Genomic DNA, 25,000 nt, shown 5'->3' on the forward strand with positions numbered 1-25,000 from the left:
CCATGCCTCTACCCATGAAAAAACTTCTCCTCCTATTCCGTGTGCCTTAAGTTTCCTCAATAGCCTCTGGTGTGGAACTCTATCGAAAGCCTTACTGAAGTCCATATACACAATATCATATTCATTACCATGATCTACCTCCTCAAACACCTTAGTGAAAAAAGTTAGTAAATTCGTAAGACAGGAACGCCCCTTTGTAAAGCCGTGTTGAGATTCATTAATCAATTTATGCCTTTCAAGATGGCTACGAATTGCTTCGGCAATTATTGATTCCATAAATTTTCTCACTATGGAGGTAAGGCTTATTGGTCTATAGTTCGAAGCCAAGGACCTGTCACCTGCCTTGTAAATAGGTATTACATTTGCCATTTTCCACTTATCAGGCACTATGCCAGTTTGTAGTGATATGTTAAAAAGATTAGCCAAAGGTATGCTAAGTTCCTCTTTACATTCCATTACATACACTCCTTACATTCATACCTCTTCTTAAAGTTATGTATGGATCCTGCCTCCACTACATCACTTTCCAGACTATTTCACTTTTTGACAACTCTGTGTTTGAAGAAATACTTCCTAACATCCCTGTGACTTATCTGACCCCTTGCTGCTGTGTCGCATCTCCGGAACATCCTGTCTCTGTCCAGCTTATTATTTTGAATGTCATTATCATGTCCTCCAGTGTTGTCAGGCTAATTTCCTTTAACCTTTCTTCGTAGGACATTCCCCTTACCTCCAGAACTAACCTTGTGGCAAACTTTCGCACTTTCTCTAATTTCTTGACATGCTTGACAAGGAGTAGGTTCTAAACTAGTGCTGCATACTCCAATAAAAACTTGACGTACACGGTGTACAGATTCTTGAACGATTCCTTACTGAGGTATCGGAACACTATTCTTAGGTTTGCTAGGCGCCCATATGCTGCAGCAGTTATTTGATTGATGTGTGCTTCCGGAGACATGCTCTGTGTTATACTCACCCCAAGATCCTTTTCCTTGAGTGAGGTTCGCAGTCTTTGGCCACCTAGCATATACTCTGTCTGCAGTCTTCTTTGCTGGCGGGGAACTATGGAGGTCTGCTGTGGGGGTCGAGTTTGTGATGAGGGGGATTGGAGCAGAGGGTACAGTGAGTGGGTTTTCGGTTAGATTGTTTGGCTGCATTGGGGTTGTCCTGGTAGAGGTCCTTTTGTGTGTGTGTGTGTGTGTGTGTGTGTGTGTGTGTGCGTATTCACCTATTTGTACTCGCCTATTTGTGGTTGCAGGGGTCGATTCATAGCTCCTGGCCCCGCTTCTTCACTGATTGCTACTAGGTCCTCTCTCTCCCAGCTCCATGAGCTTAATCAATATTACAACCCAGGAGTCCAAATGGCCTGTTATCCTGGGTGTAAAGGGAGCAAAATAAACAGCAGAAAAACTTTTGACATATTATCCTTCACCAATTTAGAACAGAAGTATGTACACTATATACACCATGTACAGCAATAGGTATTAGTGCACTCCACGGTAAGTAAGGCAGAATAGAAGCCACTAGAGAGCAGACCGTGCTTCAACCAGCTCTAGAATGGGAATGACAAGGACAGACAGGAAAGTGGTACCCACATAACCTCTGCGATTGCCAAAACCATCTTCTAATTGGCTGGAACCTGGGTACTGGTTGAACGACGGGGCCCCATCGTCAACCCTTAGTTCCCTGGTTCGTTGGTTGGGGGAGATAGCCTGTAAATGAGGGTTTACCTGGAGTTTACCTGGAGTTTACCTGGAGAGAGTTCCGGGGGTCAACGCCCCCGTGGCCCGGTCTGTGACCAGACCTCCTGGTGGATCAGAGCCTGATCAACCAGGCTGTTACTGCTGGCTGCACGCAAACCAACGTACGAGCCACAGCCCGGCTGGTCAGGAACCGACTTTAGGTGCTTGTCCAGTGCCAGCTTGAAGACTGCCAGGGGTCTGTTGGTAATCCCCCTTATGTATGCTGGGAGGCAGTTGAACAGTCTCGAACCCCTGACACTTACTGTATGGTCTCTTAACGTGCTAGTGACACCCCTGCTTTTCATTGGGGGGATGTTGCATCGTCTGCTAAGGGTGTGTACATTCGCCGAATAAAGGTTACGTACTCTTTGCATGCCACAATCAAACCTCATCTTAAAGCTATGTATGGTGCCCGCCTCCACTAGGTCACTTTCTAGGCTATTCCACTGCCTGACAACTCTGTGACTGAAGAAATACTTCCTAACAGAGCTTTGATTCATCTGACTCTTCAACTTCGAATTGTGACCTCTTGTTTCTGTGTCCCCTCCCTGGAACATCCTGTCTTTGTTCCTCCCATCCTTCTCCCTCCCATCCTTGTCCCTCCCATCCTTGTTCCTCCCATCCTTGTCCCACCCATCCCTGTCCCTCCCATCCTCGTCCCACCCATCCTTGTCCAACCCATCTTTGACACTTCCATCCTTGTCCCTCCCATCCTTGTTCCTCCCATCCTTGTTCCTCCCATCTTTGTCCCTCCCATCCTTATCCCTTCCATCCTTGTCCCACCAATCCTTGTCCCCCATCCTCGTCCCACCCATCCTTGTCCCCCCATCCTTGTCCCTTCCATCCTTGTCCCACCAATCCTTGTCTCCCATCCTCGTCCCACACATCCTTGTCCCTCCAAACCTTGTCCCTCCCATCCTTGTCCCACCCATCCTTATCCCCCCCATTCTTGTCCCTCCCATCCTTGTCCCTCACATCTTTGTCCCTCCAATTCTTGTCCCTCCCATCCTTGTCCCTCCCATCCTTGTCCCCCCCATCCTAGTCCCGCCCATCCTTGTTCCACCCATCCTTGTCCCACCCATCCATGTCCCCCATCCTTGTCCCTCCTACCCTTGTCCCACCAATCCTTGTCCAACATCCTCGTCCCACCCATCCTTGTCCCTCCCACCCTTGTCCCTCCCATCCTTGTCCCTCCCATCCTTGTCCCTCCCATCCTTGTTCCTCCCATCTTTGTCCCTCCCATCCTTATCCCTCCCATCCTTGTCCCACCCACCCGTGTACCTCCCATCCTTGTCCCTCCCATCCTTGTTCCTCCCATCTTAGTTCCTCCCATCTTTGTCCCTCCCATCCTTATCCCTCCCATCCTTGTCCCACCCATCTTTGTCCCTCCCATCCTTGTCCCTCCCATCCTTGTTCCTCCCATCCTTGTCCCTCCCATCCTTGTCCCTCCCATCCTTGTCCCTCCCATCCTTGTCCCTCCCATCCTTGTCCCTCCCATCCTTGTTCCTCCCATCTTTGTCCCTTCCATCCTTATCCCTCCCATCCTTGTCCCACCCATCCTTGTACCTCCCATCCTTGTCCCTCCCAACCTTGTCCCTCCCATCCTTGTTCCTTCCATCTTTGTCCCTCCCATCCTTATCCCTCCCATCCTTGTCCCTCCCATCCTTGTCCCTCCCATCCTTATCCCTCCCATTCTTGTCCCTCCCATCCTTGTTCCTCCCATCCTTGTCCCTCCCATTCTTGTCCCTCCCATCCTTGTCCCACCCATCCTTGTCCCTCTCATCCTTGTCCCACCCATCCTTGTCCCCCATCCTTGTCCCACCCATCCTTGTCCCACCCATCCTTGTCCCTCCCATCCTTGTCCGACCCATCCCAGTCCCACCCCTCCTTGTCCCACCCATCCTTGTCCCTCCCATCCTTGTCCCTCCCATCCTTGTCCCTCCCATCCTTGTCCCTCCCATCCTTGTCCCACCCATCCTTGTCTCTCCCATCCTTGTCCCTCCAATAGTTGTCCCTCCCATCCTTGTCCCTCCCATCCATGTCCCACCCATTCTTGTTCCTCCCATCCTTATCCCACACATCCTTGTCCCTCCCATCCTTGTCCCTTCCATCCATGTCCCACCCATCCTTGTCCCACCCATCCTTGTCCCACCCATCCTTGTCCCTCACATACTTGCCCCTCCCATCCTTGTCCCTCCCATCCTTGTTCCACCCATCCTTGTCCCTCCCATCCTTGTCCCTCCCATCCTTGTTCCTCCCATCCTTGTCCCTCCCATCCTTGTTCCTCCCATCCTTGTCACTCCCATCCTTGTTCCTCCCATCCTTGTCCCTCCCATCCTTGTTCCTCCCATCCTTGTTCCTCCCATCGTTGTCCCTCCCATCCTTGTTCCTCCCATCCTTGTTCCTCCCATCCTTGTTCCTCCCATCCTTGTCCCTCCCATCCTTGTACCTCCCATCCTTGTCCCACCAATCCTTGTCCCTCCCACTCTTGTCCCAACCATCCTTGTCCATCCCATCCTTGTCCCACCCATCCTTGTCTCTCACATCCTTGTCCCACCCATCCTTGTCCCACCCATCATTGTCCCACCCATCCTTGTCCCTCCCACTCTTGTCCCAACCATCCTTGTCCCTCCCATCCTTGTCCCACCCATCCTTGTCTCTCCCATCCTTGTCCCACCCATCCTTGTCCCACCCATCCTTGTCCCTCCCATCCTTGTCCCACCCATCCTTGTCCCTCCCATCCTTGTCCCACCCATCCTTGTCCCACCCATCCTTGTCCCTCCCATCCTTGTCCATCCCATCCTTGTCCCACCAATCCTTGTCCCCCATCCTCGTCCCAACCATCCTTGTCCCCCCATCCTTGTCTCTCCCATCCTTGTCCCACCAATCCTTGTCTCCCATCCTCGTCCCACACATCCTTGTCCCTCCCATCCTTGTTCCTCCCGTCCTTGTCCCACCCAACCTTATCCCCCCCATTCTTGTCCCTCCCATCCTTGTCCCTCACATCTTTGTCCCTCCCATTCTTGTCCCTCCCATCCTTGTCCCTCCCATCCGTGTCCCACCCATCCTTGTCCCTCCCATCCTTGTTCCACCCATCCTTGTCCCACCCATCCTTGTCCCCCATCCTTGTCCCTCCTACCCTTGTCCCACCAATCCTTGTCCAACATCCTCGTCCCACCCATCCTTGTCCCTCCCAGCCTTGTCCCTCCCATCCTTGTCCCTCCCATCCTTGTCCCTCCCATCCTTGTTCCTCCCATCTTTGTCCCTCCCATCCTTATCCCTCCCATCCTTGTCCCTCCCACCCTTGTCCCTCCCATCCTTGTCCCTCCCATCCTTGTTCCTCCCATCCTAGTTCCTCCCATCTTTGTCCCTCCCATCCTTATCCCTCCCATCCTTGTCCCACCCATCTTTGTCCCTCCCATCCTTGTCCCTCAAATCCTTGTTCCTCCCATCCTTGTCCCTCCCATCCTTGTCTCCCATCCTTGTCCCTCCCATCCTTGTCCCTCCCATCCTTGTCCCTCCCATCCTTGTTCCTCCCATCTTTGTCCCTTCCATCCTTATCCCTCCCATCCTTGTCCCACCCATCCTTGTACCTCCCATCCTTGTCCCTCCCATCCTTGTCCCTCCCATCCTTGTCCCTCCCATCCTTGTTCCTCCCATCCTTGTCCCTCCCATCCTTGTCCCTCCCATCCTTGTCTCACCCATTCTTGTCCATCTCATCCTTGTCCCACCCATCCTTGTACCTCCCATCCTTGTACCTCCCATCCTTGTCCCTCCCATCCTTGTCCCTCCCATCCATGTTCCTTCCATCTTTGTCCCTTCCACCCTTATCCCTCCCATCCTTGTCCCACCCATCCTTGTCCCTCCCATTCTTGTCCCTCCCATCCTTATCCCTCCCATCCTTGTCCCTCCCATCCTTGTTCCTCCCATCCTTGTCCCTCCCATTCTTGTCCCTCCCATCCTTGTCCCACCCATTCTTGTCCATCTCATCCTTGTCCCACCCATCCTTATCCCCCTTCCTTGTCCCACTCATCCTTGTCCCACCCATCCTTGTCCCTCCCATCCTTGTCCCACCCATCCTTGTCCCACCCCTCCTTGTCCCACCCATCCTTGTCCCTCCCATCCATGTCCCTCCCATCCTTGTCCCTCCCATCCTTGTACCACCTATCCTTGTCTCTCCCATCCTTGTCCCTCCAATCCTTGTCCCTCCCATCCTTGTCCCTCCCATCCATGTCCGACCCATTCTTGTTCCTCCCATCCTTGTCCCACACATCCTTGTCCCTCCCATCCTTATCCCTTCCATCCATGTCCCACCCATCCTTGTCCCACCCATCCTTGTCCCTCACATACATGCCCCTCCCATCCTTGTCCCTCCCATCCTTGTCCCACCCATCCTTGTCCCTCCCATCCTTGTCCCTCCCATCCTTGTTCCTCCCATCCTTGTCCCTCCCATCCTTGTTCCTCCCATCCTTGTCACTCCCATCCTTGTTCCTCCCATCCTTGTCCCTCCAATACTTGTTCCTCCCATCCTTGTCCCTCCCATCCTTGTTCCTCCCATCCTTGTTCCTCCCATCGTTGTCCCTCCCATCCTTGTTCCTCCCATCCTTGTTCCTCCCATCCTTGTTCCTCCCATCCTTGTCCCTCCCATCCTTTTTCCTCCCATCCTTGTTCCTCCCATCCTTGTTCCTCCAATCCTTGTCCCTCCCATCCTTGTTCCTCCCATCCTTGTCCCTCCCATCCTTGTTCCTCCCATCCTTATACCTCCCATCCTTGTTCCTCCCATCCTTGTCCCTCCCATCCTTGTTCCTCCCATCCTTGTTCCTCCCATCCTTGTTCCTCTCATCCTTGTCCCTCCCATCTTTGTTCCTCCCAACCTTATTTCTCCCATCCTTGTCTCTCCCATCCTTATTCCTTACATCCTTGTTCCTCCCATCCTTGTTCCTCCCATCCTTGTTCCTCCCATCCTTGTCCCTCCCATCCTTGTTCCTCCCATCCTTGTCCCTCCCATCCTTGTTCCTCCCATCCTTGTCCATCCCATCCTTGTTCCTCTTATCCTTATCCCTCCCATCCTTGTTCCTCCCATCCTTGTTCCTTCCATCCTTGTTCCTCCCATCCTTGTTCCTCCCATCCTTGTTCCTACCATCCTTGTCCCTCCCATCCTTGTTCCTCCCAACCTTGTCCCTCCCAACCTTGTTCCTCCCATCCTTGTTCCTCCCATCCTTGTTCCTCACATCTTGTTCCTCTAATCCTTGTCCCTCCCATCCTTGTTCCTCCCATCCTTGTTCCTCCCATCCTTGTCCCTCCCACCCTTGTCCCTCCCATCCTTGTTCCTCCCATCCTTGTTCCTCCCATCCTTGTTCCTCCCATCCTTGTCCCTCTCATCCTTGTCCCTCCCATCCTTGTTCCTCCCATCTTTGTCCCTCCCATCTTTGTCCCTCCCATCCTTGTCCCTCCCATCCTTGTTCCTCCCATCCTTCTTCCTCCCATCCTTGTTCCTCTCATCCTTGTCCCTCCCATTCTTGTTCCTCTCATCCTTGTTCCTTCCATCCATGTCCCTCCCATGCTTGTTCCTACAATCCTTGTTCCTCCCATGCTTGTTCCGCCCATCCTTGTTCCTCCCATCCTTGTTCCTCCCATCCTTGTTCCTCCCATCCTTGTTCCTCCCATCCTTATTCCTCCCATCCTTGTTACTACCATTCTTGTTCCTCCCATCCTTGTTCCTCCCTTCCTCGTCCCTACCATCCTTGTTTCTCCCATCCTTGTTCCTCCAATCCTTGTTCCTCCCATCCTTGTTCCTCCCATCCTTATTCCTCCCATCCTTGTTCCTCACGTCCTTGTTCCTCCCATTTTTGTCCCTCCAATCTTTTTCCCTCCCATCCATGTCCCTCCCATCCTTGTTCCTCCCATCCTTGTTCCTCCCATCCTTGTTCCTCCCATCCTTGTCCCTCCCATCCTTGTTCCTCCCATCCTTCTTCCTCCCATCCTTGTTCCTCTCATCCTTGTCCCTCCCATTCTTGTTCCTCTCATCCTTGTTCCTTCCATCCATGTCCCTCCCATGCTTGTTCCTACAATCCTTGTTCCTCCCATGCTTGTTCCGCCCATCCTTGTTCCTCCCATCCTTGTTCCTCCCATCCTTGTTCCTCCCATCCTTGTTCCTCCCATCCTTATTCCTCCCATCCTTGTTACTACCATTCTTGTTCCTCCCATCCTTGTTCCTCCCTTCCTCGTCCCTACCATCCTTGTTTCTCCCATCCTTGTTCCTCCAATCCTTGTTCCTCCCATCCTTGTTCCTCCCATCCTTATTCCTCCCATCCTTGTTCCTCACGTCCTTGTTCCTCCCATGTTTGTCCCTCCAATCTTTGTCCCTCCCATCCATGTCCCTCCCATCCTTGTTCCTCCCATCCTTGTTCCTCCCATCCTTGTTCCTCCCACCCTTGTTCCTCCCATCCTTGTCCCTCCCATCCTTCTTCCTCCCATTCTTGTTCCTCCCCTCCCTATTCCTCCCATCCTTGTTCCTCCCATCCTTGTTCCTCCCACCCTTGTTCCTCCCATCCTTGTCCCTCCCATCCTTGTTCCTCCCATCCTTGTTCCTCCCATCCTTGTCCCTCCCATCCTTTTTCCTCCCATCCTTGTTCCTCCCATCCTTGTCTCTCCCACCCTTGTCCCTCCCATCCTTGTTCCTCCCATCCTTGTTCCTCCCATTCTTGTTCCTCTCATCCTTGTTCCTCCCATCCTTGTTCCTCCCATTCTTGTTCCTCCCATCCTTGTCCCTCCCATCCTTGTTCCTCCCATCCTTGTTCCTCCCATCCTTGTTCCTCCCATTCTTGCTCCTCCCATCCTTGTTCCTCCCATCCTTGTTCTTCCCATCCTTGTTCCTCCCATCCTTGACCCTGCCATCATTGTTCCTCCCATCCTTGTTCCTCAAATTCTTTTTCGTACCATCCTTGTTCCTCCCATCCTTGTTCCTCCCATCCTTGTCCCTCCCATCCTTGTTCCTCCCATCCTTGTCCCTCCCATTCTTGTCCCTCCCATCCTTGTCCCACCCATCCTTGTCCCTCTCATCCTTGTCCCACCCATCCTTGTCCCCCATCCTTGTCCCACCCATCCTTGTACCACCCATCTTTGTCCCTCCCATCCTTGTCCCTCCCATCCATGTCCCTCCCATCCTTGTCCCTCCCATCCTTGTCCCACCCATCCTTGTCTCTCCCATCCTTGTCCCTCCAATCCTTGTCCCTCCCATCCTTGTCCCTCCCATCCATGTCCGACCCATTCTTGTTCCTCCCATCCTTGTCCCACACATCCTTGTCCCTCCCATCCTTGTCCCTTCCATCTATGTTCCACCCATCCTTGTCCCACCCATCCTTGTCCCTCACATACTTGCCCCTCCCATCCTTGTCCCTCCCATCCTTGTCCCACCCATCCTTGTCCCTCCCATCCTTGTCCCTCCCATCCTTGTTCCTCCCATCCTTGTCCCTCCCAACCTTGTTCCTCCCATCCTTGTCACTCCCATCCTTGTTCCTCCCATCCTTGTCCCTCCCATACTTGTTCCTCCCATCCTTTTCCCTCCCATCCTTGTTCCTCCCATCCTTGTTCCTCCCATCGTTGTCCCTCCCATCCTTGTTCCTCCCATCCTTGTTCCTCCCATCCTTGTTCCTCCCATCCTTGTCCCTCCCATCCTTGTTCCTCACATCCTTGTTCCTCCCATCCTTGTTCCTCCAATCCTTGTCCCTCCCATCCTTGTTCCTCCCATCCTTGTCCCTCCCATCCTTGTTCCTCCCATCCTTATACCTCCCATCCTCATACCTCCCATCCTTGTTCCTCCCATCCTTGTCCCTCCCATCCTTGTTCCTCCCATCCTTGTTCCTCCCATCCTTGTTCCTCCAATCCTTGTCCCTCCCATCCTTGTTCCTCCCATCCTTGTCCCTCCCATCCTTGTTCCTCCCATCCTTATACCTCCCATCCTTGTTCCTCCCATCCTTGTCCCTCCCATCCTTGTTCCTCCCATCCTTGTTCTTCCCATCCTTCTCCCTCCCATCCTTGTTCCTCCCATCCTTGTCACTCCCATCCTTGTTCCTCCCTTCCTTGTTCCTCCCATCCTTGTCCCTCCCATCCTTGTTCCTCCCATCCTTGTTCCTCCCATCCTTGTTCCTCCCATCCTTGTTCCACCCATCCTTGTTCCTCCAATCCTTGTTCCTCCCATCCTAGTTCCTCCCATCCTTGTTCCTCCCATCCTTGTTCCTCCCTTCCTTGTCCCTCCCATCCTTGTTCCTCCCATCCTTGTCACTCCCATCCTTGTTCCTCCCATCCTTGTTCCTCACATCCTTGTCCCTCCCATCCTTGTTCCTCCCATCCTTGTTCCTCCCATCCTTGTTCCTCCCATCCTTGTTCCTCCCATCCTTGTTCCACCCATCCTTGTTCCTCCAATCCTTGTTCCTCCCATCCTAGTTCCTCCCATCCTTGTTCCTCCCATCCTTGTTCCTCCCTTCCTTGTCCCTCCCATCCTTGTCCCTCCCATCCTTGTTCCTCCCATCCTTGTTCTTCCCATCCTTGTTCCTCCCATCCTTGTTTCTCCCATCCTTGTTCCTCCCATCCTTGTTCCTCCCATCCTTGTTCCTCCCATCCTTGTTCCTCCTATCCTTGTTCCTCCCAACCTTGTTCCTCCCATCCTTGTCTCTCCCATCCTTGTTCCTCCCATTCTTGTTCCTCCCATCCTTGTTCTTCCCATCCTTGTTCCTTCCATCCTTGTTCCTCCTATCCTTTTTCCTCCCATCCTTGTCCCTCCCATCCTTGTTCCTCCCATCCTTGTCCTTCCCATCCTTGTTCCTCCCATTCTTGTTCCTCCCATCCTTGTTTCTCCCATCCGTGTTCCTCCCATCCTTGTTCCTCCAATCCTTGTTCCTCCTATCCTTGTTCCTCCCATCCTTGTCCCTCCCATCCTTTTTCCTCCCATCCTTGTCCTTCCCATCCTTGTTCCTCCCATTCTTGTTCCTCCCATCCTTGTTCCTCCCATCCTTGTTCCTCCCATCCTTGTTCCTCCAATCCTTGTTCCTCCTATCCTTTTTCCTCCCATCCTTGTTCCTCTAATCCTTGTTCCTCCCATCCTTGTTCCTTCCATCCTTGTTCCTCCAATCCTTGTTCCTCCCATCCTTGTTCCTTCCATCCTTGTTCCTCCAATCCTTGTTCCTCCCATCCTTGTTCCTCCCATCCTTGTTCCTCCCATCCTTGTTCCTCCCATCCTTGTTCCTCCAATCCTTGTTCCTCCAATCCTTGTTCCTCCCATCCTTGTTCCTCCCATCCTTGTTCCTCCCATCCTTGTTCCTCCCATCCTTGTTCCTCCCATCCTTGTTCCTCCAATTCTTGTTGCTGCCATCCTTGTTCCTCCTATCCTTGTCCATCCCGTCCTTGTTCCTCCCATCCTTGTTCCTCCCATCCTTGTTCCTCCCATCCTTGTTCCTCCCAGCCTTGTTCCTCCCATCCTTGTTCCTCCCATCCTTGTTCCTCCCATCCTTTTTCCTCCCATCTTTGTCCCTCCCATCTTTGTCCCTCCCATCCTTGTTCCTCCCATCCTTTTTCCTCCCATCTTTGTCCCTCCCATCTTTGTCCCTCCCATCCTTGTTCCTCCCATCCTTGTTCCTCCCATCCTTGTTCCTCCCATCCTTGTTCCTCCCATCCTTGTTCCTCCCATCCTTGTTCCTCCCATCCTTGTTCCTCCCATTCTTGTTCCTCCCATCCTTGTTTCTCCCAACCTTGTCCCTCCCATCCTTGTTCCTCCCATCCTTGTTCCTCCCATCCTTGTTCCTCCCATCCTTGTTCCTCCCATCCTTGTTCCTCCCATCCTTTTTCCCCCCATCTTTGTCCCTCCCATCTTTGTCCCTCCCATCCATGTTCCTCCCATCTTTGTTCGTCCCATCCTTGTTCCTCCCATCCTTGTTCCTCCCATTATTGTTCCTCCCATCCTTGTTTCTCCCATCCTTGTCCCTCCCATCCTTGTTCCTCCCATCCGTGTTCCTCCCATCGTTGTTTCTCCCATCCTTGTTCCACCTATCCTTGTTCCTCCAATCCTTGTTCCTCCCATCCTTGTTCCTCCCATCCTTGTTCCTCCCATCCTTGTTCCTCCCTTCCTTGTCCCTCCCATCCTTGTCCCTCCCATCCTTGCTCCTCCCATCCTTGTTCCTCCCATCCTTGTTCCTCCCATCCTTGTCCTTCCCATCCTTGTCCCTCCCATCCTTGTTCCTACCATCCTTGATCCTCCCATCCTTGTTCCTCCCATCCTTGTTCCTCCCATCCTTGTTCCTCCCATCCTTGTCCCTCCCATCCTTATTCCTCCCATCCTTGTTCCTCCCATCCTTGTTCCACCTATCCTTGTTCCTCCCATCCTTGTTCCTCCCATCCTTGTTCCTTCCATCCTTGTTCCTCCCATCCTTGTTCCTCCCATCCTTGTTCCATTTATCCTTGTTCCTCCTATCATTGTCCCTGCCGTCCTTGTTCCTCCCATCCTTGTTCCTCCCATCCTTGTTCCTCCCATCCTTGTTCCTCCCATCCTTGTTCTTCCCATCCTTGTCCCTGCCATCCTTGTTCCTCCCATCCTTATTCCTCCCATCCTTGTTCCTCCCATCCTTGTTCCTCCCATCCTTGTTCCTCCCATCCTTGTTCCTCCCATCCTTGTCCCTCCCATCCTTATTCCTCCCATCCTTGTTCCTCCCATCCTTGTTCCTCCTATCCTTGTTCCTCCCATCCTTGTTCCTCCCATCCTTGTTCCTTCCATCCTTGTTCCTCCCATCCTTGTTCCTCCCATCCTTGTTCCATTTATCCTTGTTCCTCCTATCCTTGTCCCTGCCGTCCTTGTTCCTCCCATCCTTGTTCCTCCCATCCTTGTTCCTCCCATCCTTGTTCCTCTTACCCTTGTTCCTCCCATCCTTGTTCCTCCCATCCTTGTCCCTCCCATCCTTGTTCCTCCTATCCTTGTTCCTCCTATCCTTGTTCCTCCCATCCTTGTCCCTGCCATCCTTGTTCCTCCCTTCCTTGTTCCTCCCATCCTTGTTCCTCCCATCCTTGTTCCTCCCATCCTTGTTCCTCCCATCCTTGTTCCTCCCATCCTTGTCCCTGCCATCCTTGTTCCTCCCATCCTTATTCCTCCCATCCTTGTTCCTCCCATCCTTGTTCCTCCCATCCTTGTTCCTCCATCCTTGTTCCTCCCATCTTTGTTCCTCCCATCCTTGTTCCTCCCATCCTTGTTCCTCCCATCCTTGTTCCTCCCATCCTTGTTCCTCCATCCTTGTTCCTCCCATCCTTGTTCCTCCCATCCTTGTTCCTCCCATCCTTGTTCCTCCCATCCTTGTTCCTCCCATCCTTGTTCCTCCCATCCTTGTTCCTCCCATCCTTGTTCCTCAAATCCTTGTTCCTCCCATCCTTGTTCCTCCCACCCTTGTTCCTCCCATCCTTGTTCCTCCCATCCTTGTTCCTCCCATCCTTGTTCCTCCCATCCTTGTTCCTCCCATCCTTGTTCCTCCCACCCTTGTTCCTCCCATCCTTGTTCCTCCCATCCTTGTTCCTCCCATCCTTGTTCCTCTCATCCTTGTTCCTCCCATCCTTGTTCCTCCCACCCTTGTTCCTCCCATCCTTGTTCCTCCCATCCTTGTCCCTCCCATCCTTGTTCCTCCTATCCTTGTTCCTCCTATCCTTGTTCCTCCCATCCTTGTCCCTGCCATCCTTGTTCCTCCCTTCCTTGTTCCTCCCATCCTTGTTCCTCCCATCCTTGTTCCTCCCATCCTTGTTCCTCCCATCCTTGTTCCTCCCATCCTTGTCCCTGCCATCCTTGTTCCTCCCATCCTTATTCCTCCCATCCTTGTTCCTCCCATCCTTGTTCCTCCCATCCTTGTTCCTCCATCCTTGTTCCTCCCATCTTTGTTCCTCCCATCCTTGTTCCTCGCATCCTTGTTCCTCCCATCCTTGTTCCTCCCATCCTTGTTCCTCCATCCTTGTTCCTCCCATCCTTGTTCCTCCCATCCTTGTTCCTCCCATCCTTGTTCCTCCCATCCTTGTTCCTCCCATCCTTGTTCCTCCCATCCTTGTTCCTCCCATCCTTGTTCCTCCCATCCTTGTTCCTCCCATCCTTGTTCCTCCCATCCTTGTTCCTCCATCCTTGTTCCTCCCATCCTTGTTCCTCCCATCCTTGTTCCTCCCATCCTTGTTCCTCCCATCCTTGTTCCTCCCATCCTTGTTCCTCCCATCCTTGTTCCTCCATCCTTGTTCCTCCCATCCTTGTTCCTCCCATCCTTGTTCCTCCCATCCTTGTTCCTCCCATCCTTGTTCCTCCATCCTTGTTCCTCCATCCTTGTTCCTCCCATCCTTGTTCCTCCCATCCTTGTTCCTCCCATCCTTGTTCCTCCCATCCTTGTTCCTCCCATCCTTGTTCCTCCCATCCTTGTTCCTCCCATCCTTGTTCCTCCCATCCTTGTCCCTGCCATCCTTGTTCCTCCCATCCTTATTCCTCCCATCCTTGTTCCTCCCATCCTTGTTCCTCCCATCCTTGTTCCTCCATCCTTGTTCCTCCCATCTTTGTTCCTCCCATCCTTGTTCCTCGCATCCTTGTTCCTCCCATCCTTGTTCCTCCCATCCTTGTTCCTCCATCCTTGTTCCTCCCATCCTTGTTCCTCCCATCCTTGTTCCTCCCATCCTTGTTCCTCCCATCCTTGTTCCTCCCATCCTTGTTCCTCCCATCCTTGTTCCTCCCATCCTTGTTCCTCCCATCCTTGTTCCTCCCATCCTTGTTCCTCCCATCCTCTCCCTCACTATAAGTAACAGCATGCAAAGTGGTAATTTTCCCGGTGTGAGTGAAAGAGAGAGGGAGAGAGAGAGAGAGAGAAGGCACACAGACAGACAGACAGAGAGACAGAGACCGACAGACAGACAGACGGGCAGACAGACGCACGGGCAGACAGACAGACAGAGAGACAGACAGACAGACAGAGAGGGGGAGAGTTAGAGAGAGAGAGAGGCAGGGAGTGAGAGAGAGAGAGAGAGATGTAGACTCCAGCGTCTCTCATAACACAGACCAGAAGAGACATAAAGTCCACATCCAGGGACTATCCTAGCCTCTGATCACCCTTAATGACCCTCCTAACATCCGGGCTCGCTTTTCTTTGCCTTGCCCATTCGAGTTTATCGCTTTTAATGGCGTTAATTTATGTGTAGAGGAGGAGGTCTCTCCTCCCATCCCCCTCCCCGTTCCCCCCTCCCCATCACCAACCCCCTCCCCCCATCATCCCAAACCCATGAAACGCGTTTAAACTCTTAGTCGTTAACGGGGACTTATCAAGGCTTGTATCAGCCAATCAGCGCTGTACGACACTTAAGGGTTTAGAGCTTTGTTATGATAATAATAATAATAATAATAATAATAATAATAATAATAATAATAATAATAATAATAATAATAATAATAATAATTAGGTCAGTACAAGCTTCCTACTTCAGATATTTTTATTTTGGTTGTGAAGTGAGCACTGTGCAACTCACCTCCGTTCCGTGGAGGGTAGCCCCAAAGCATGCTGATACACACTAGGCCTACAAACTAGGCCTCAAAGGGCCTATGAACTAGGTCTCAAATGGCCTACAAACTAGGCCTCAAAGGGACTACGAACTAGGTCTCAAAGGGGTCAAGAGACCATATAGTAGCTGGACTAAGTGGTCACGTGTGGTCATACCTGTCCTAAGCTCTCTGAGACTTAGCGTGAGCAACATGGCTTGTATTGTTTTAGAATCTTAGGTTAAAGTGTTGAAGGAGGAAGTTCTACTTCTTCAGGAGGAAAATAGGAGGCCGAAGCTTCGCCTATATGGGTCTGGGAGTGAGTGTGAGATGGATGGAGCTGGTAAAGAGGAAATGGTCACCAGCTGTGAGAGTGGCAGCTGCTTTAAGTGGCACGTGGTACACAGCTCAGGTAAAAGGAAGATAAGGAAGGTTAATAGAGAAGATGTGAAGGTAGGAAATCGATTCTCTGTTCTCCAGGACGAGTGTACTTCAGTGGCTAGTGAGGTTAAAGGTATCAATAACTCCCCTGCTAATCAAGGTAAGAATATTCTAATGGTAGGAGATTCTCAGGTAAGATATATGGACCGTGCTTTTTGTAACAGAGATAGGAAGGTCAGACGGAGGATGTACCTCCCCAGGAGCTGGTGTTGGTAACGTAGTCAGTAGGTTGGATAATATTACGTCATTTAATGGGAACAAGCCCATCATCTGTCTTAGTGCTGGGGGTAATGACACTGGGAAGGGCAGGAGACAGGAACTACTGGATAAGTACAGGTCAGCCATAGAAGTAGTTAGTTCTAAGGGAATTATCCCAATCATATGTAGCATCTTGCCTAGAAAGGGAGTGAGCAATGAATGGATGTCTAGGGCAATTGGTATAAATTTCTAGCTAGACAGGTGCTGCAAGGAACTTGCAATCCCATTCATTGATAACTGGGACAAATTCTATGGTAAACGTGATATGTATGCAAGAGATGGGATTCATCTCTCTGGGGCTGGAGTGGCTACATTAGCCAATTCGATTAAGGGGATAATTGATGACTTGACAATCAGGCTGCAGCATTAGGTTTGAAAACAGCAGTTATTACTGAGATACCTCAGGGATATGTTTAAAAGACAATATTCAAAATAAAGTTGCCAGTAATGGCAAATCAATTGATCAACAAACAAAGAGAGATAGTAGAGGGCAACGAGTGACTAGCTCACTTAAGGTTTACTATACAAATAGTAGGAGTCTAAGAAATAAGATAGATGTGAGGGAAAATTTCAACAGGTAGGAGTAGCGAGCGAGTATATGGTGATGATAGTTTGATTGCCAGTCTGCTTGTTAAGGTAGGGTCAGTCTAGCTCCCACTATCCCACCCCCCCTTTTTCCACCCGGAAAGGTGACGTGTGGGGCTCCAACCAGATGATAATCACTTGACTCACAGCTCCCAACACAACTGTAAGTAAAAGCCTCTGCTCCTGTTTTTAATGGATATGTTGGTTAAAAGCTTCACTTTTAACCCATTTTAAGACTTAGTTCACTCTGCCTTGATTTTCATGCGCTTTTAGATAATAACCATTTTTTTTAAATAATTTACTTATCATGGAGAGTGATTTCTTAGGCAGTGGGTAACCTTTGTCTCTTTCTAGCTTGGAATGTCAGCTCGGGTCATCTGGCAACCAAAGACACAGTGTTGAAGGAGACGAACTTTACACAAGTTCTGAGACGTCACCATTTTATCTGCATACCTAAATGTAGTCAACCCCAGGCAACTACCTCTCATCTTTGCAGTGGTGAAGAACCTGTGTTCCTATCATCTTGACGGACTATTCAAGGCTAGAGACTGTGAAGAACTAGTCGTTGGGTCGTCACTCAACATCTGTGACTCCCCCATCATCAACAACGGCTACAATTTCTACAACCCGCGGTGTCAACAACACCAGACACCACAGTCTAACTGGACATATTAGCGTTGAATTCAGATATTTTTATATTTCATGTTTCGTTTCATTTCAAGTAGGACAAAAATTCATATTTAATTGTTTTATATTTTCATTTCTAAATAATAGTGTTTATATTAGACTGTTATCATTCTTTTTCTATTCAGAACTAACTAGAGGAAACAATCTGCTTGACTTGGTTCTTGGCAACAAAGAGTCACTAATTATCTTAAAGTTAATGATGAGCTTGGGGAAAGCGATCACAAATCACTTAGTTTCAATATATCATGGAATTACCCAGATAACTGCAATAAAATTTCTGTCTCAGACTTTCACTTGGCCTGTTTCATGGGACTGAAAAATTACCTGGGTGGGCTAAATTGGGATGTCCTGACTATGGGTCAGGTAGGTGATCTTGGTTGCCAATATGACGTTTTTCAGAGCATAGTTGTAGCTGCCCAGACAACTTTTGTTCCGAGTAGGGAAATTAGATCTAACAAAAATGATCCCAAATGGATGAACAATAGATTAAAACATCTCATTGGTCAAAAGAGAGGCATATATAGGCATATCAAAAGAGGGGATGGGCAGTTAAGAAATCAATATATTCAATTAAAGAGATATAAAAAAAAGAATAAAAGCAAAAAGGGATTATGAGGCTAAGGTCGCAAGAGATTCAAAGACTAACCCAAAAGGGTTCTTTCAGGTATATAGAAGTAAGATTAGGGACAAGATAGGCCCACTTAATATGGTCAGATCACTGACAGTGATAAGGATATGTGTGAAATTCTCAGTACCTACTTCCTCTCAGTTTTCACCCAGGAAAATACTAACGATATTCCAGAAATAATAGATTATGTAGAACAGGATAATAAACTATGTACGATTGCGGTAACTAGTGACATGGTCCTCAGACAAATAGAGAAACTAAAAGCTAACAAATCCCCAGGACCTGATGAACTGTTTGCAAGGGTGTTAAAGTTATGTAAAGAGGAACTTAGCATACCTTTGGCTAATCTTTTTAACATATCACTACAAACTGGCATAGTGCCTGATAAGTGGAAAATGGCAAATATAATACCTATTTACAAGGCAGGTGACAGGTCCTTAGCTTCGAACTATAGATCAATAAGCCTTACCTCCATAGTGGGAAAATTTATGGAATCAATAATTGCCGAAGCAATTCGTAGCCATCTTGAAAGGCATAAATTGATTAATGAATCTCAACACGGCTTTACAAAGGGGCGTTCCTGTCTTACGAATTTATTAACTTTTTTCACTAAGGTGTTTGAGGAGGTAGATCATGGTAATGAATATGATATTGTGTATATGGACTTCAGTAAGGCTTTCGATAGAGTTCCACATCAGAGGCTACTGAGGAAACTTAAGGCACACGGAATAGGAGAATTTTTTTCCTGGGGTAGAGGCATGGTTGACAAATAGGCAGCAGAGAGTTTACATAAATGGGGAGAAATCAGAATGGGGACATGTCACGAGCGGTGTTCCACAGGGGTCAGTGTTGGGTCCGTTGTTGTTCACAGTCTTCATAAACGATATAGATGAGGGAATATATAGCGACATAAACAAATTTGCTGATGACACCAAAATAGGCCGTCCAATTCATTCTAATAAAGACATTAGAGCACTCCAGGATGATTTGAATAGATTGATGCAGTTTGCCTGGAGTTTACCTGGAGAGAGTTCCGGGGGTCAACGCCCCCGCGGCCCGGTCTGTGACCAGGCCTCCCGGTGGATCAGAGCCTGATCAGCCAGGCTGTTACTGCTGGCTGCATGCAATCCAACGTAAGAGCCACAGCCCGGCTGGTCAGGTACCGACTTTAGGTGCTTGTCCAGTGCCAGCTTGAAGACAGCCAGGGGTCTATTGGTAATCCCCCTTATGTATGCTGGGAGGCAGTTGGACAGTCTCGGGCCCCTAACACTTACTGTATTGTCTCTTAACGTGCTAGTGACACCCCTGCTTTTCATTGGGGGGATGTTGCATCGTATGCCAAGTCTTTTGCTTTCGTAGTGAGTGATTTTCGTGTGCAAGTTCGGTACTAGTCTCTCTAGGATTTTCCAGGTGTATATAATCATGTATCTCTCCCTCCTGCGTTCCAGGGAATACAGGTTTAGAAACCTCAAGCGCTCCCAATAATTGAGGTGTTTTATCTCCGTTATGCGCGCCGTGAAAGTTCTCTGTACATTTTCTAGGTCGGCAATTTCACCTGCCTTGAAAGGTGCTGTTAGTGTGCAGCAATATTCCAGCCTAGATAGAACAAGTGACCTGAAGAGTGTCATCATGGGCTTGGCATCCCTAGTTTTGAAGGTTCTCATTATCCATCCTGTCATTTTTCTAGCAGATGCGATTGATATAATGTTATGGTCCTTGAAGGTGAGATCCTCCGACATGATCACTCCCAGGTCTTTGACGTTGGTGTTTCGCTCTATTTTGTGGAAGGAATTTATTTTGAACTCTGAAGTTTTAATTTTCTCATGTTTACATATCGGAGTTTTAGTTTAATATGTTTATTATGCGCCCCATACCCATCCTGTGGGCGGTAGTGACCCCATACCCATCCTGTGGGTGGTAGTCACCCCATACCCATCCTGTGGGCGGTAGTCACCCCATACCCATCCTGTGGGCGGTAGTCACAAGATTACATAGGTACATAATGGGTCCAGTGACTGGACCCCAAAGTTATGACAGCTGAACTAGTTACAAAGGTAATGAACTCCAGGTAGATCTGGTCACAATCATGGCAAGTTACAGAGGTAATGAATCAGCTTCACTCCTATACATGGTTAGTCATGAACAAATTACAAAGTAATGAACCACTGATACGTCCACACCTGGTCACAATTGTAATGAGTTATAAATACAAATATTAAGTGGGTCATACACCCACACGAACGCGCGCGCACACATACACACACGAGGGCGCACGCACGGACATGTGCACACGAGCGTACAAATATATGCATACACACACACACACACACACACACACACACACACACACACACACACACATGCACACATGTGGTAATGCTTTATTTACAGCTAGCAAAGTCAGGGTATTTCTCCAGAATGGTCTGCAATATACCACTGTGGATAAAATACTTTGCCATTTCTTGAACATTTCTGAGTGAGTTGTTTCTAAATTCATTAATTTGATCACACTCCAGTACATAATGACGCAAGGTGTGACAATAATCCATCTGACAAAGTTTACATTTCGTTTGGTCTACATCTGGTGGTGGTGATTTAACCTGCCATAGATACTTGTAACCCAGCCGGAGCCGGGTGGTAGTGACATCCAAGAGTCTGCTTATTTTGTTAGATGCACCATAGACATGTGGCTCCTCCTGCATGATAGAGTGATGATAGATGGACTGACATGTGTCAATCTCCCTAAGTCTTATGTCAATAAAGTTCAGTTGAAGTTCTTTTCGTATTATTGTTCTCAAACTGCTAACTGACAACCCAAGATTGTAATCTACTCCCTCTTTGAAAGCATACAGCTTAGCCAATTTATCAGTTCTATCATGCATCTGAAGACCAATGTGAGATGGAATCCACAGCATGTACACTCTGACTCCACTGTCCACAATCCTACCATACCTGTGTCTGGCTTCTGACACAAGCATGCCACAATTTATACTTAATGAGTTGAGAGCATTTATGGATGACAGAGAATCAGTTACAGTTAAAGTATCAACCTTAGATACATGGACGCATTTGAGTGCAAGGAGTATGGCAAACAGTTACACAAATAACCCCCACATAAAAGAGAGAAGCTTACGACGACGTTTCGGTCCGACTTGGACCATTGACAAAGTCACACTAACCAGAGGAGGAGCAGGACGGCTATATATAGGCAGGAAGAGGTGGTGGTAGTAGTAGTAGTAGTAGTAGTACAAGAGTTGTATATAATACCGACAAGATGAAATTAAGACACATGCACAACACCCGGGCATCCCCATCATAGAGGTTTCGCCATCCAGCCAGCCACTGGATGGCGAAACGTCCACAACAAAGACAACCAGACGCCGCAAACAGTTCTGTTTGAAGGGTAGAGGCCCAGTTATTGATGCGTGCTCCAATTTCTTTATGAGAGCCATCACTCCGTATGACAACAGCAGCACTACCAGCTGCACCAGTGGACTGGTGAACAGAACCATCAACGTAAATAATTTGTGAAAAAGTGTTCTGTGTGACTAAGTTATCAATACAGCTTAAGGCATCATGTTTGGCTTCAAGACGAAGATTTGGTTGATGTCCGCCTGGAGCCTTGCAGTGTCTGCAATGGAAGACACTTTCATGCAGATTCGGGTGTCATCTGCGAAGGAAGACACGGTGCTGTGGCTGACATCCTTGTCTATGTCAGTTATGAGGATGAGAAACAAGATGGGAGCGAGTACTGTGCCTTGTGGAACAGAGCTTTTCACCGTAGCCGCCTCAGATTTTACTCTGTTGACGACTACTCTCTGTGTTCTGTTAGTGAGGAAATTATAGATTCATCTACCAACTTTTCCTGTTATTCCTTTAGCACGCATTTTGTGCGCTATTACGCCATGGTCACACTTGTCGAAGGCTTTTGCAAAGTCTGTATATACTACATCTGCATTCTTTTTGTCTTCTAGTGCATCTAGGACCTTGTCGTAGTGATCCAGTAGTTGGGACAGATAGGAGCGACCTCCTCTAAACCCATGTTGCCCTGGGTTGTGTAATTGATTGGTATCTAGATGGGTGGCGATCTTGCTTCTTACGACCCTTTCAAAGATTTTTATGATATGGGATGTTAGTGCTATCGGTCTGTAGTTCTTTGCTATTGCTTTACTGCCCCCTTTGTCGAGTGGGGCTATGTCTGTTGTTTTTAGTAACTGTGGGACGACCCCCGTGTCCATGCTCCCTCTCCATAGGATGGTAAAAGCTCGTGATAGGGGCTTCTTGCAGTTCTTGATCAGCACGGAGTTCCATGAGTCTGGCCCTGGGGCAGAGTGCATGGGCATGTCATTTATAGCCTGTTCGAAGTCAATTGGTGTCAGGATAACATCAGATAGGCTTGTGTTAACCAAATTCTGTGGCTCTCTCATAAAAAATTCATTTTGATCTTCGACTCTCAGTCTGGTTAGCGGCTTGCTAAAAACTGAGTCACATTGGGACTTGAGTAGCTCACTCATTTCCTTGCTGTCATCTATGTAGGACCCATCTTGTTTAAGTAGGGGCCCAATACTGGATGTTGTTCTCGACTTTGATTTGGCATAAGAAAAGAAATACTTTGGGTTTCTTTCGATTTCATTTATGGCTTTTAGTTCTTCCTACGATTCCTGACTCCTATAAGATTCCTTTAGCTTAAGTACAATGTTTGCTATTTCTCTGACCAGTGACTCCCTCCTCATTTCAGATATATTGACCTCTTTTAGCCGCTCTGTTATTCTTTTCCGCCGCCTGTAAAGGGAGCGTCTGTCTCTTTCTATTTTACATCTACTCCTTTTTCTTAAAGGAATAAGCCTTGAGTATACATCGAGTGCCACAGAGTTAATCTGTTCTAGGCATAAGTTGGGGTCTGTGTTGCTTAGTCTATCTTCCGAGCTTATATCGTTTAGGACTTGGTTTACTTGGTCCCACTTTATGTTCTTGTTATTGAAGTTGAATTTGGTGAAGGCTCCCTCATGGTTATCTCATTATGTCGGTCTGGAGCTCCGCGCATACATGTCTGAACCTCGATTATGTTGTGATCTGAGTATATTGTTTTTGATATGGTGACATTTCGTATCAGATCATCATTGTTAGTGAAGATGAGGTCTAGTGTATTCTCCAGTCTAGTAGGCTCTATTATTTGCTGGTTTAAATTGAATTTTGTGCAGAGATTTAAAAGCTCGTGTGAGTGTGAGTTTTCATCAGAGCTGCCTCCTGGTGTTATTACTGCAACAACATTATTTGCTATATTCCTCCATTTTAGGTGCCTCAAGTTGAAATCCCCCAGGAGCAAGATGTTGGGTGCAGGAGCTGGAAGATTTTCCAGACAGTGGTCAATTTTTAACAGCTGTTCCTGGAATTGCTGGGATGTTGCATCCGGAGACTTGTAGACTATCACAATGACTAGGTTTTGGTTCTCGACCTTTACTGCTAAAACTTCCACTACATCATTTGAGGCATTAAGCAGTTCTGTGCAAACAAGTGACTCTGCGATATACAGGCCAACCCTCCCCTTTTGCCTGTTCACACTGTCACATCTGTATAGGTTGTAACCTGGGATCCATATTTCATTATCCAAGTGATCCTTTATGTGGATCTCTGTGAAAGCCGCGAACATTGCATTTGCCTCTGCAAGCAGTCCACGGATGAAAGGTATTTTGTTGTTAGTTGCTGGCTTTAGACCCTGTATATTTGAAAAGAATAATGTCATCGGACTGGTGGTATTGGTGGTACTGGGAGGGGACTTTTTTCCGGCACTAGTATCTGTATCTGTTGGTTTGGAGTGGAGGCCATCGTCTGTGGTTCCACTCTAGAAATGACCGGATTTGGTGTACGATTTCTGCCATTTCCTATCAGTTTTTTTTCCTTCCTGGCACTAAAAAATCTCTCCCTCTTGAGTGGCTGTGGCTACCCAGGTTTTCCCATGGCCTGGATGTTTTGTATCTTTTTGTACCCTTTAGATGGTGTGCCTGGCAATTTAAGTTATAGCACAGTCTTTCCTGTACTGAAGAGGGACATATTTCAGGGTGAAAAAGCTTACAGGAAGGGAGTTTGCATTTTCCTGTTGTCATATGGGCACGGCATTTTCTAGGGTTGTCAAAGTTGTACGTCCCATCTGTTTTTCCAGATTTCTCATGCCTGCAGATACCAAGTGCATAGTATGTGCACAGGCTTGGTTTCTGCTTGCCTTGGGTTTCTGTGACTGTATTCCCTGTTGGTGCATGTTTACCTGTCTCATTCCTATCCTCACTAGTACTAACAATGGAGCTCTCACCAGTTGTTTCTGGTAATATATCCTCACTATTGCTAGTGGAGTCCCTTGTTTGCTATCTCCTTTGGTATTACTAGTTTGTAATATTGGTTTTATCTTGTCCTTGACTACACTTGTTTCCCACTACACTACAATGGTCGGAGAAGTGGCAGATGCAGTTTAATATTGACAAATGCAAAGTTCTAAATGTTGGACAGGAAAATAACCATGCCACATATAAACTAAATAATGTAGATCTTAATATTAAAGATTGCGAAAAGGATTTAGGAGTTCTGGTTAGCAGTAATCTAAAACCAAGACAACAGTACATTAGTGTTCGCAATAAAGCTAACAGAATCCCTGGCTTCATATCTAGAAGTATAAATAATAGAAGTCCTCAGGTTGTTCTTCAACTCTATCTATCCTTGGTTAGACCTCATTAAGATTATGCTGCACAGTTTTAGTCACCGTATTACAGAATGGATATAAAATGCACTGGAAAACGTACAAAAGAGGATGACAAAGTTGATCCCATGTGTCAGAAATCTTCCCTATGAGGATAGACTGAGGGCCCTGAATCTGCACTCTCTAGAAAGGCGTAGAATTAGGGGGGATATGATTGAGGTGTATAAATGGAAAACAGGAATTAATAATGGGGATGTAAATAGTGCGCTAAAAATATAACATAGACAGGACTCGCAGCAATGGCTTTGGAAAAACTCAAATTCAGGAAGGATATAGGAAAGTACTGGTTTGGTAATAGAGTTGTGGATGAGTGGAACAAACTCCCGAGTACCGTCATAGACGCTAAGACGTTGTGTAGTTTTGAAAATAGGTTGGATAAATAC

At 48.4% G+C, this 25,000-nt stretch overlaps 1 protein-coding gene across 1 annotated transcript in view; it reads left to right on the forward strand.

The window, feature by feature from the left end:
- The window catches only part of LOC128697697 (uncharacterized), a 265,769-nt gene that overhangs the window by 51,847 nt on the left and 188,922 nt on the right, over positions 1–25,000 (forward strand). The window lies entirely within an intron of this gene.

Source organism: Cherax quadricarinatus, chromosome 68, assembly GCF_038502225.1.
Source record: "Cherax quadricarinatus isolate ZL_2023a chromosome 68, ASM3850222v1, whole genome shotgun sequence".
Lineage (NCBI taxonomy): Eukaryota > Metazoa > Arthropoda > Malacostraca > Decapoda > Parastacidae > Cherax > Cherax quadricarinatus.